Below are 12636 nucleotides of genomic sequence, written 5' to 3'. Positions count from 1 at the left end.
CTCAAGCCCGAAGTGCGACGCACAACCCTTTAATGACTATCTCAGGCTATTGTCCTTCATAAGGCCCGTGATAAGTCTACCTAAAGCCAGTTTACAATGGACCAGCCTTCTCAAATATCCTACACTTGACCCCTGCCCTCATTTGTCCTTAACGCTGTGAAAATTAACAAAAGCTCTTTTAGCGTGAAGTCCCAAGGCCAGAAAGAGGGAGCTCTCATGCCCTACCGCTCCTTGACCACTGCAGACCTAATAGAAAGAAACAGACCTTGGGCTTCAACACGACTTTACTGTGTTAATAGGAGGAAGAAAAGCTTTCCCCCACCTTGGCAACAGCCCAGCCAATGAGACACTGTCACATCTCAGCCAATGAAAAGCCACTGTACTTCTAACTCCCAGTTTACTCCAGTGGACTTTTTGTTTAGAACAGCCCTCCCAACTCCCCTCTTTCCTCTATAAAAGAGTGCTCCTCTCCTTTGTTCTACCCACGTGCCTATGGTGTGGCCATGATTTGCTTCTCCTGGGTTTCAGTTCTCTGCTCTTCCTGAATCAACTCATTTTTGCTGGTTAAATAACCGGCAGTTTTATTTATTTTTATTTATTTATTTTTAATTTTTTTAAATTTATTTTGGGACAGAGAGAGACAGAGCATGAACGGGGGAGGGGCAGAGAGAGAGGGAGACAAAGAATCGGAAACAGGCTCCAGGCTCCGAGCCATCAGCCTGGAGCCTGACGCGGGGCTCGAACTCACAGACCGCGAGATTGTGACCCGGCTGAAGTCGGACGCTTAACCGACTGCGCCACCCAGGCGCCCCCCGGCAGTTTTATTTTTAAGATTAACAAGGCATCCCTTGTATCTACTACTGTCATTCATCTTTGGCACGTGTTTTGTCTACAATGTGATTATAAGCTATTCATAGATGCCATGGTACACAGGCCATCTTTCCCAGCATGCTATTGTGTTCCCATTAGGAACTCAAGGAATATTTCTTGAAAGAATGAATAAGTAAATTGATTACTGCTCGTTGGAGTAGGTTGAAAGGTGCCCCCAAAAGGATATGCCCGTCCCCTAACATCTGGAACTTACGAAGGTGAACTTTGTGGAAAAACGTTCTTTGTAGACATAATTAAATTAAGTATCTTGAAGTGAGATCATACTGGTTTACCCAGTGGGTCCCAAATCCAATAACAAGTGTCTGTGTAAGACACAGAAGAGAAGACACAGAGAGAAGAGGAAATGGGCAGGTGAAGACAGAGGCATTGATTGGAGTGATACTTCCACAAGCCAAGGAATGAATGCCTAGAGGTACCAGGAGCTGGAGGAAGAAAGAGAGAATCCCTCCCCCCACCCCCAACAGAGCTACCAAAAGGAGCATAAGCCTGTCAACACCTTGAGTTCAGAATTCTGGCTCTAGAACTGTGAGAGAATAAATTTCTCTTGTTTCCGCCATCTGTGTCATGGTAATTTGTTATGGGCAACCCTAGGAAACTAATATATCCATCATTTCCTTGGGCTACTTGTAGAAATTAGTCTCTCATCACCTCTGTATACAATAGTAGAAACATTTTTCTCTTAGAAGCTGGAGAGACAGTTGCCCCAGGCTCCTGGTATAATATGTACCACTTGAATTCTTTTAAATGGCAGGTGCAAAAATTCCTCGAGCTCTCTCAAAAACTGACATCCCATTTACATGCTTCTCTAAGAATGCTGCCTTACTCTGATAGTCTAATTTTGAGATTAATGTAGATTCACACGCAGTAGTAAGAAATAACAGGGAGATCCCATAGACCTCTTACCCGGTTTCTACAAATGGTTAACATCTGACAAAACTACAGTGCAATGTCACAACGAGGATATGGGTATAAATACAATTCGACAACCTCTTTCTGATTTCTCCAGTTTTTAACCTTTATTTATTTTTTTGAGACAGAGAGAGACAGAGCATGAATGGGGGAGGGTCAGAGAGAGGGAGACACAGAATCTAAAACAGGCTCTAGGCTCCGAGCTGTCGGCACAGGGCCCGACGCGTGGCTCTAACCCACGAAACGTGAGATCATGACCTGAGCCGAAGTCGGCCGCTTAACCGACTGAGCCACCCAGGCGCCCCTATCTCTCCAGTTTTAATTGTACTCATTTGTATGTGTGTATTTAGTTTATGTACATTGATCACCTGTGTTGATTTATGTATCACGTGTCAAAAAAACAAACAGATCTATTCTATTGCCACAACAATCCTTCATGTTTCCTTTTTAAAATTTTCTTTAATTTTTTTTTTTGAGGGTAACAGAGTGTAAGCAGGGGAGGGGGCAGAGAGAGAGGGAGACACAGATTCTGAAGCAGGCTCCAGGCTCTGAGCTGTCAGCACAGAGCCTTACATGGGACTTGAACCCATGAACCGTGAGATCATGACCTGAGCTGAAGTCGGACACTTAACTGACAGCCACACAGGTGCCCTTAGTGCCTTTTTATAACCACATCCACCTCCTTTTTTGTGTGCCTCATCCCCATCCTTGTCCTTGAGGATAACAAATTGGTGAATCTGAAGGGAATTATGCTGTGTGGAAAAAGCCAATCCCCAAAGGTTACATATCATTTGATTGCATTTATATAACATTCTTGAGATGATGCAATTACACAGAAGGATGTTGGTGGTTGCCAGCGGGTGTGTATTCTCTTCAAAGTGAAATTTATTTAAATATTGTCAGGGGACTCGAAGTCGTCCTATACAACAAGTTAAATTTTTTGTTCAATCAACATTTGGGGAAATCTTTTTTTGTGCCTGATGCTATTCTCATGATGGGAATAATCAGTCTCTGCCTTAGGAAATGCACTAAGAGGCCAAGTGAGAAGCCTCTAAATGTAATTACATGTTAAGCCCCTTGGTTGGCAAAATGACCCACCATGTATGAAAGGCTCCAAAAGAGGTGAATGAACAACAAAAAACAAAGGGAGGTGGGACTGATGAGCAGATACAATGGTGTTCATGTAAGAAGTACACTAATGTTCTGTCTCCATTAAGGAACTGTGAGAAACTGTCAGAGGATTTGGAGTTAAGGATTTGAGAGAGTAAGCAGCTTAGGCTAAGAAAACAGTACAGACAGCTCATGATAAACCATCTGGCCTCTGGATTTCTGGAAGGGGAGAAATGGACCAGTGATGAGCCCGAGCCCCTAGGAGGATACCACTGGTATGGAGAGACAACCGTTCTCCTGGGTTGGACGGTGGCAAGAAGGGGGAGGAGGCATGAGGTGTCAGCTCCTAGGACAGCACAGGCTGTGTGTGATGGGTGGCACAAGAAACAGCTGAACAGACGTCTCACCTAAGGTTTGCAGGCAGGTCAGGGGGAAGTGGGTGAGGACATTTAAGAATTCTTCGGGATCGTCTATGGCAAATGAGTTTCATCTCCTATTCTAAAAACTATACTAAATGTTCTGTACTACTGAAGAAAAAAAAAAAAACCCACAAAACCGGAACTCTGTGCGGGAATTGTTGTTGTTCCCGTTTACAGGGAGGAAACGGGCTTAGACAGACTAGAAAACTTGCCTGGGGTCACCTAGCAGCTAGTAATAGACAGAGCCAGGATCTAAATTCATCGGTCTGACTCCAAATCCAACCCAACTCTGCCATCTCAGGCCTTTCAAAGAGTTAAACAATGATGGCATCGGGGAGGGGTGTCCTGGTGGGATAGAAGAGAAGGGAAATTTGGGAAGGTGACATTATTTGGGAATCTATAGAAACTGAAGGTTAAATTTCCCACTCTCGGTTTTCTAAAGTGAAGTGAGCAATTTCCTTGGCTTTTGCTTCATGAATAGAGATGGAAAATTTGACTATTGGATAGAACTCTACAAAATACCAGATGCTCTATTTGAACAGGACTTCTCTGGGTAAATAAATTACACTTAAAAATATGCAGCAAACCTCAGTGAGGCCACAGCAGTTCTACAAGAAACATTTCAAAATAAAAGTGCAAAAAATGAACAGCTTAGGGACACATAAATAACCTTTCAAATTTAATCAAGATACAAATTCAGAATAGTTCAGATGTGGTATCTGTTAGAGGGAGTGAAGAAAGTGTAATGGAAATCGGCCTAAAATTGAAACCATAGGTCCTTATTGAAGCTGTAGGTATATCAGAGAAAGGCATTTTGCACATACAACCTTGCAGAGACCCTATGGCCTATACGACTTGACGATGTCCACGGCATTGTCTGGGTTCCAATGTTAACATATGCTTCCTTGGAATATTTACAAAGATGGCGATAGTGCATGGGCTAGGTTTTGTTTTGTTTTATTTTGTTTGTTCTGCTGCTTCTATATTTCTTAGATCTGCTGTAACCATTGGCCTCTTGGAGTGTTGCTGAACTGCCTTTAGTGACCATGAAATCCACTCGAGAATAGATCTTAATGCAATACTAATAATTGGATGATATTTTTGTTACTCATATTCCTATGGCCTTTCAAAGCAAACAATGCATCTCAGTTTGATGTAACTAGAGATCTTAAAGTTTAATAAAAATACCACAGTCATAGTGAATCCTTTTGTGCTTGGACTGAAGGGTTCCCAGATTCAGTTCTTAATCAAGAACTGAGGTTACAGACTGAAGCAATTATATTTTAGGGAAACACAAACTTTATTCCATATTTGTTCAGTTGCTTCTTCTTAGATGATTTTCTGGTGGACTCTTTTTTTCTTTCTCTCTCTCTCTTTCTCTCTCTTTCTCCTTCCTTCCTTCCTTCCTTCCTTCCTTCCTTCCTTCCTTCTTTCTTTATTTTAGTAGGACATGGAAAGAAGTGTTTTTGGATGACTTAATGCAAGGCTTATTTATTCATTTACTTAGAATTCTATGAATGTCAGGGGTGTAGTCACATTTTCCCATTCACTCTGTGGCAATAAAAAAAGAAGCTATTTGCTTTCAAGGTCTGATAAATATATATTTTTAAATACCTTACAGACTATGTGTAGACCATGCTTATGCAAGGGTTGTGTGTGTGTATGTGTGTGTGTTTAGGCTGATCCATGGTTTCTTCATCTTTGCTTGGCATTACTAACAGGTAACATCACCATATAAGACTTTAAAGAATAGTTCTTACATTATGGTGCCGAGTCGGAAATTTTTCTAGGAGGTAATGTTTTATAAGACAGAATAATAAACTATTCTTCTGAAGAAACCACTAGTAATCTTAATAATTGTTTATAATACACACTTGCACATAATTTCAGGAAAAGTAAAGTTACTTTGTAGTTATGATTCCAAAACATATTTTAGATGTGGGTTACCATATTCAGTATATCATTTAATATGATTTATCAACAAGACAAAAATGCCAAATTTTGCCACACTGAAAGATCTATTAAAAGATATAATCCAAACCAGAATCTCCCAGGGAGTAGAATCAAAAAGACATTTTAAAAACCCAATTTTTTATGGTATCCAGAATTTCCTTATATGTTGCTAGGAAAGTAGTAATAGATGGAAAAGTAGAGTCATTCTTTATGCAGATACATGTGTTATAATATGATTTCATTGTACCTTACATGTTTTATAACAAAAAATGCGTGTATTTTGTAGATACCATGTTGCTTACATATCAAATATGGTGTCATTAAACTACGAGTGTTTCAGCTTTTTAACTATACTATTTTGCTCATATGAGGCAGATAAAGTCAAATTCATAGAAGGAGAAACTAGCATGGTAGTTGCCATGGACTGAAGGGACCATGGAATTGGTAATTATCGTTTAATAAATACAGAGCTTCAGCTTCTCAATGAAGAGAGTCCTGGAGATGGATGATAGTGTTGGTTGCACAACAGTGTGAATGTACTTACTACCCCTGGGCTGTGCATTTAAAAAATGGCTAAATGTGTGTTAAAATGGTAAATGTATCAAATGTGCTATGAAATTTGTGGGTAGTCCAACTTTTTAAACACTATATTGTTTTGCCCTTTTAGGTTCCTAGAAAATAGAAAAATTACTATTAACAAATAAAAAAGTTATATTTGTAGCTGAACCAAAAAAAAAAAAGCATGTTAAAACGGGTCACGGTGACCCCCAAGCTGAGAATCCTTAACTGGTTCCAAAGCTAATTTGGGGATGCTAGCACAGAGGGGAATGAGAAGGATTTTTTTTCCTCCAAAGACCTAGTCCTTCATCATAACTCGTAGCCTTCTCTTTCACTGATGTACCCCTGCACACAGTATCCTTGTGCAGCCTGCTTTTTAAGATGCAAAAAAATGATTATATGGTAGTCTCAAGGATACTCAGAAGAAAGCCTTTATTGCATAATTAAGTTTGAGTTCTCAATTATGCAATAAAGGCTTTCTTCTGAGTATCAGCTGAGGTACTCAACTGAGTCATCACCAGGTCTTCCCTTGGTGATCCATTATACTTCATGCAACAACTTGGGTAAAGTAAGAGAAATGTTAGGGCTTCAACATGAAAGATAGTTAAGAGTGGGGATAGGCCTGGGAACAAGGGTCTGGTATGGAATCTGTCTTTGGCAAAAACATACAGAGTGAGAAGAAAGGAGGGGAAAGTAGGGTGAGGCATTTAGCAAAGGTCCAGCCAGCTCACTCAGCCAACACAGGCTGTGAAAAGGAGAAATCAGGAAATTTGGAGTCTATGTAGATACCTGGGATTCAATTGGGCTCAAGTGATGACTGCCCTGGCTTGGCAGGAAAGGAATTGGTGGGATGAAAGGAGTAACACTAGCATCCTGAGACTTAAACGAACAGGCTGGGTGATGTCTGAGAGTTTGAAATGCATGTATTTGAGGACATTCTGAAGAAAAGTTTTTCAACCACACTTGGGGGTGGTCTTTTACCCAGTGTAGTTATCACATTTGACACTTTGACTCTTGTTTTTATTATTCTACTTCTGCTTTTTTTCCTTAATATTTTTTAAAAAGCTAGGCAAGTTTCTGGCCATATCTCTACAGGATTGACTTTATGATCCAATATAAACATGCTTTAATATTTTAAAGTAACCCTGCTCTCACAGCTGGTCGACTTTTTCCCCTTTCCTTCCATGTTTCAGTTATCTGTTGCCATGTTAAAGACAACAACAACACAAAATTTAGCAACTTAAAAACACAACAAACAGTGATTTCTCAAGAGTCTATGGGACTGGCTGGTCTTAACTAGGAGGTTCCCAGGGGGCCAAGTGGTACTATCTGGGGTCACTCATGTGGTACATTCAGCTAGGAGCTTATCTGGGACTAAAACTTGTAAGATGATTTCACTCACACATCTGGTGCCTCGGGTAAGGTGGCTGGGATGGTTTGTGCCTAACTAGGTCTCAGTCTCTCTCTCTATAGTTTCTCCTCATCCAGCAGCCTGATCTGAATTTCTTTATAGGGTAATTGGATCCCAAGACAGTGAAAATGGAAGCTTCAAGGCTCAGAAGTCACAGGGCATCACTTCCAGGGCATTCTATGGATTAAAAAAAAAAAAAATCCCAGGGCCAGCCTAGGCTCAAGAGGAGGGGATACAGACTCCATCCCTTGATGGTAAAAGTGGCATGAATTTGCAAAGATGGGAGGAACTGTTGCGCGGAGCATTCTTGCAGGAAATTTACTAGTGCATACACAAGAAACAGATGCCAAGTGGAATATTCTGCTTGAGAATGGGTCCAATTAAAATTCTGACGCTTTTCATCAAGTTTTATATTTAACAATATTATGTAATCCTTATACAGAAAATACTGTAGTATGTTAGAGTTCTATATAAAATTCTGCACCCATTGAAGAGAAAATTAACTTTTCTCCTCAAGTATATGAAAGGTGGGGTTGGCTTTGAGGTTGAGCATGTGGGTTTGAATCTTGGCTCTGCCAGGTAATAGCAATAGGGTCTTGGGCAATTTTCCCTTTCAGTCTTGCACTTTTCTCCTCTGTATTTAGAGGACCGATGTGAAGATTATATGAGTCAATATAGCTAAACTGCTTAGCAAAGAGCCTGGCACACAGTAAATATGTAATAAATATTGGTTTTAAAAATACAAATTATTAATGCTTATTATCATGTAACACTTGTTTGGATTAAACCTCCTGGAACTGCAAAGTTCCCTGTTCTCTGTAGTCTGATTAAACTTAATCATTTATCTTGATTACTTCCTCTGCCTCCCCTACCTCTTGCCAAGCGAAAAGGTCGGTGAAACGACTGATTGCTAAACAGGTGTTTTAAGAAAGTGACTTACCAACTTTTAAACATTGCAGTCCATGTGAAGACATATAATTTACATTGTAACCCAGAACACTGTAACCAAGAAACTCATCCACACTTAAATATTGTACAAGTATTTCATGAAACAATACTCACCCTCATGTTATGCTACGAGCACTGAAGTTTTGTTCTATTCTATTCAAGTGTTTTGACAGCAACAAAATGTTGGTTGTGACCCACTATAATTAATTTCGTTACCTACTGAAGCTTTCTAACCTATATATTATGGCCATTGGCAAATAGCATATTAAACACATTTTCAAACCACGAATTGTTTCAAGTGTAGTACTATAAGAATATGACATACGTCATTTCTATACAGACTAATTCAGCTGCGGGTCAGAGAGCTCTTTCACAAATATGACCTGACCACTCTATTTGAGAGGTTTCATAAATTCTTTCAGTGGGACATGGGGAACTAGGGGAAACACAGGCACACTAAATATTGTGGGTTTAGGTACCATAAGAAGCCAAGTGGCTCGTTTGTTTGGAGCTAGAGGGACCTACGCTGGAATGCCAACTTCACAGCTTACTATATTGTGGTTTTCTGCGAGCCATTTAAACTCAGCTGTGCAGTCTTGATTTTTGGTTTGTTAAAAGTAATATGCAAGTAATATCTATGTCGACTGAGTTGTGAGCATTAAATGAGAAGATATACCCAAAGGCCCAGCCAAATATTGGGCACCAAGAAGGCTCTCAGAATGCATTTCTTGCCTCCTCCCCCTACGATAAAATACAAACTGCAGAATTCATACCTGTTATTTAGGTTCTGTGTTTTATACTTTTAGAGAAAAGCTAAGACTTGGTAGAAAACTATGGTCAAACCCTGTTACTTCTTCAATGCAATTTAATTTCTACAACCATGCATTGTCTTGATTAGATTCTACTTAATAATATTTAATAGTTATTATTGTTCTGGAATGTGGATATGAACTATGAAACAATTTGGGGTTGTCAGGTCAGGTTTTGTATAATGGGGTTCAGACTGACTTCCAGTTATCAACCCGACTGCAGGAAAAAAAAAAAATGTGTGTGGAGGAGATAAACAATTCTAACCCTGTGTTGCTAAGTAATTTAAACAAAAATGATGTGACAATACATGCACTACTTTTTTTTCCCGTTGGGCCAAACGTTTAAGGTTCTCAGCGTTCTAGCGCTCCAGGCAGGGAGTATTTTCACGGTAGGTTAGCTTGGCTTAGGTAATTGTCTAAGATCCTCGGTTGATTAAGACCCTCGCACAGAATCATCGGATCTCTAGAACGGGACTGGTTATTTGAAATATCTGCCTTTAAGCTCAGAATTATGTCTGCGTGTGAAAGAGCGCAAAGAGGGCGTGACACATCTTTCCCACTCCCGGCTGCTAGCCTCCGCCTCCCGGCGCCGGGGCCGCTGCACCCACGTGGCAAGTCCAGAGAGCGCAGCGCCGGGCGGGGGACCGCTGGACGGCCGGCCGGCCGGCCGACCCCTCCCTCGGCTCACGAGCCCTTCCCGCGGGCCGGCCGGGCGCCCGCTCGGTCCTCCACCGCCAGGGGGCGTGCGCGGCTTCCCGGCGGCGTGGGCCCATTGGTCGCGGCGGGGAAGCGGGGAGGAGGCCCAGCGGCGAGCTGGCTTCCTCCTGGCCACTCGCGGGGGTGAGGGGAAGCCGGAGGAGCCCGGGAGGAAGCGGAGGAGGGAGCGGGAGGCGGCGGCGTTGGGTCCCGTCGGCCTCCGGCAGGACTGACAGCTGAGAAGCCGGAAGGCAGGCGCGCGCGGCGGAGAGGCGGGCGGGAGGCCGGTGAGATGGACGAGGAGGCGGAGGGAGCCGCGGCCGAGGGCGGGGAGGGATGCAGGGCGTCTGGGGGAAGCCGGGCACCCACCTTCACCTTCATCCTCCGCTCGCCCCGCCACCGCCGGCCGGGGGGCGGGCCCCCGAGCGCGCCGGGGCGTCGTGGCGCGTCCCGCGGAGGAGGGAGCGGGTGGGGGGTTGGGGGGGGGAGCGCGGGCAGGACCGGAGCCCCCGGAGCGCGGTCGGCCGGGATCCGGGCCGCCGTCCCGGCCGCGCATCCCCAGCTCGGCGTCTCCGTGCCCGGGTCCGCGGAGGGCGGGGCGGTGCCTGCACCTGGCGCTCGGTCTCGGTGCCCCAGCCTGGTGCTGGCGCCCGGAGCGCGCGTGCCACGCGGGGGCTCCGGCTCGCGGTGGGAAACCGGGGCCGAGTGCTCGAAGGAGGCGAGGGTGGAACTGGGTATTGCATTTGTACTCTGTGGAGGGCCGTCTTGGCTCACTTGCAAAGTTTTAGCGTCTCCTAAACTGGAGGTACTTCTCATTTTTGAAATTTATCCAGCTCATTGATATTCGGTGTCATTGATGAATGTGCTCTTCCTTCTTTCTTTCTTTTTTTTTTTTTTTTTAACCCCCGTCCCCTTTTTTGGCTACTATCCTCAAAATTCCTTACTATGGACAACAGTGAGTGACCCTAGGTCTAAATAATATAAATGACAAATTGACGATTTGAGATTGAGATCTCCAGCTGTGTTTCATCATCTTATCCCCCACCCTCGCTTTTTTAAGTTTCATATAATACAGAGCTGCTGTCTAATCGACAGAACCTTTTGTTTTTATTGTATTTAGTCAGGAATATATGGATACAATATATGGATACAATATACTAGCTGATATTAGATTGCTTACTAGGCACTGTACTAAATGCTTTCATATGTACATTTATTCCGCACAAGCCAAAAAGTAAGTCCTTTTATATTTCTTAATTTTGCAAATGAACATATGAACTCCTCTAGAGGTTAAGTAAAGGTTGATGACAGTAGATGCCGGACCCCTCGGGCCCTTGACTACCTTGCGGGGCTAGTGGTATACTGCCAGATTTTCCAAGTTTTTGGAAACATTCCTGATACTCCTATGGTGCGCTACAGAGTACAGAGAGATCTCCATTTAACTTAGAAAATAAAGTTAATAGCTTATGCTCTTCAACAAGAAATTGGCAGAATTGGTATTGGTTTTGATCATATCACTAAATGTACCTCTTTCTAAAGGCTTCCAGTCTCTTGAATTCTCTAGATGATTACTAAAGTTACATTCCTCCCCACCTCCAATTTTATACAGGTGTTGGAAGCTTTGTTTCACAAATTCCATGTAATGTTTTCTCAGCTCACTAAAGACTGGCATTTCTTGATAGTGAGAAATAAAAAGAGTTCAACATAGTGATTCTTCACCTGGGGACCTCACAGAATCATACACAAATAAGACTTTTTAGAAAGGACACAGGCCCAGTTCCTCCAAAATCCGCATTGTTAGGAGACTTGTGTTGCAAAAGGGAATCAAAATAAGACTGAGCACCACTGGATTAAAGTGACTTTTAAAATAGACTTAATGGGTGTTTTATTGGAATTACTAAAATTTGGATTGCTACCCTAAGCATGGGTAATTAACCAATCTTTCATAATTAATGAAGATACATTACAAAGGAAAGGTAATTGGAGAGAGGGTCAACGGGCTAAGAGATTGTTGAATGGCAAAAAGTAATAATTTTGGTTTGGGCTCAGAAGAGTCTTATCTTTTTTTAACCACATATTTTAGATCTTAAATGGTGTCAGTGTTCAAGGATTTTTATATTCTTTCAAAAAAAAATATTGAAGTACCTGGTGTGTGCCAGTTATAGGTATCAGGCATACTATGAATAAGAACACTAGCCCTTCACAAAGCTGTTTTCTTTGAAACAGTGTATCTTTCTCTTTTCTTTCATTTTTGTACCCATTTCTTAAAGCTGAAAGGTGCGAGACCCAAGAACCAACTGCTTTTTCCCAGGTGTCACAAAAGTCAGTCTAGCTCAGAGCTTGGTACAATAGTAAACATTTGTCTTGAACTTAGCCCAGAACGGTTCCTGTCCTTCGTATCACATCATCTGGATTTTAAGTAGAAGTTCTGCATTTAGTTGCTTCGTGAATGTCATTGACCACATTAATTAACTATAGGCAGTGCCTTATTTTCTTAATTTGGGGATATTGAGTAAGATTCCCAAGATCTTTAAACTTTAAGAGGTTTTGTGATTTTTATCCAGCTCCTAAAATACAGTCAGCTGACTTACTATCCAAGGAGGAAATTAAGTGTTCCAATTCCTCTAAACTTCCACTGTGCACCCCACTGGTATTCTTTCATTCTCTTCTTCATTGGCCTATTCCATTTGATTGAAGCTATTCTGAGATGACTTACATTCTCCTTATTTCTAATCTAATTAATTTTTTCATCTACTGTTTATGATTTTTTTCATTTTTTTGCTCATGAGTTTTTCCAATTTCCTTCCTTAGGAAATTAAATTTAATTCAAATAACATAAAATTTACCATTTTGAAGTGTACAATTCACTGGCATGTAGTACATTCACAGTGATGTGCAGTCATGACCTCTGTTTGGTCTGAAAACATTTTCC

At 42.0% G+C, this 12636-nt stretch overlaps 1 protein-coding gene across 2 annotated transcripts in view; it reads left to right on the top strand.

The window, feature by feature from the left end:
- The first annotated feature begins 3138 nt into the window (after positions 1-3138).
- The window catches only part of FAM3C (FAM3 metabolism regulating signaling molecule C), a 63164-nt gene continuing 53666 nt past the window's right edge, over positions 3139-12636 (top strand). Inside the window, exon 1 of one of the 2 annotated variants that reach the window (XM_003982983.6) lies at positions 3139-3185. The gene's annotated coding sequence lies outside the window, so the exon portion shown is untranslated. Of the gene's footprint in view, positions 3186-9852; positions 9992-12636 lie in introns of those variants that run through there. The other variant, XM_023250519.2, reaches the window with a different exon arrangement.

This window comes from Felis catus, chromosome A2 (assembly GCF_018350175.1).
Source record: "Felis catus isolate Fca126 chromosome A2, F.catus_Fca126_mat1.0, whole genome shotgun sequence".
Lineage (NCBI taxonomy): Eukaryota > Metazoa > Chordata > Mammalia > Carnivora > Felidae > Felis > Felis catus.
This window is presented reverse-complemented; position numbering and strand designations above follow the sequence as displayed.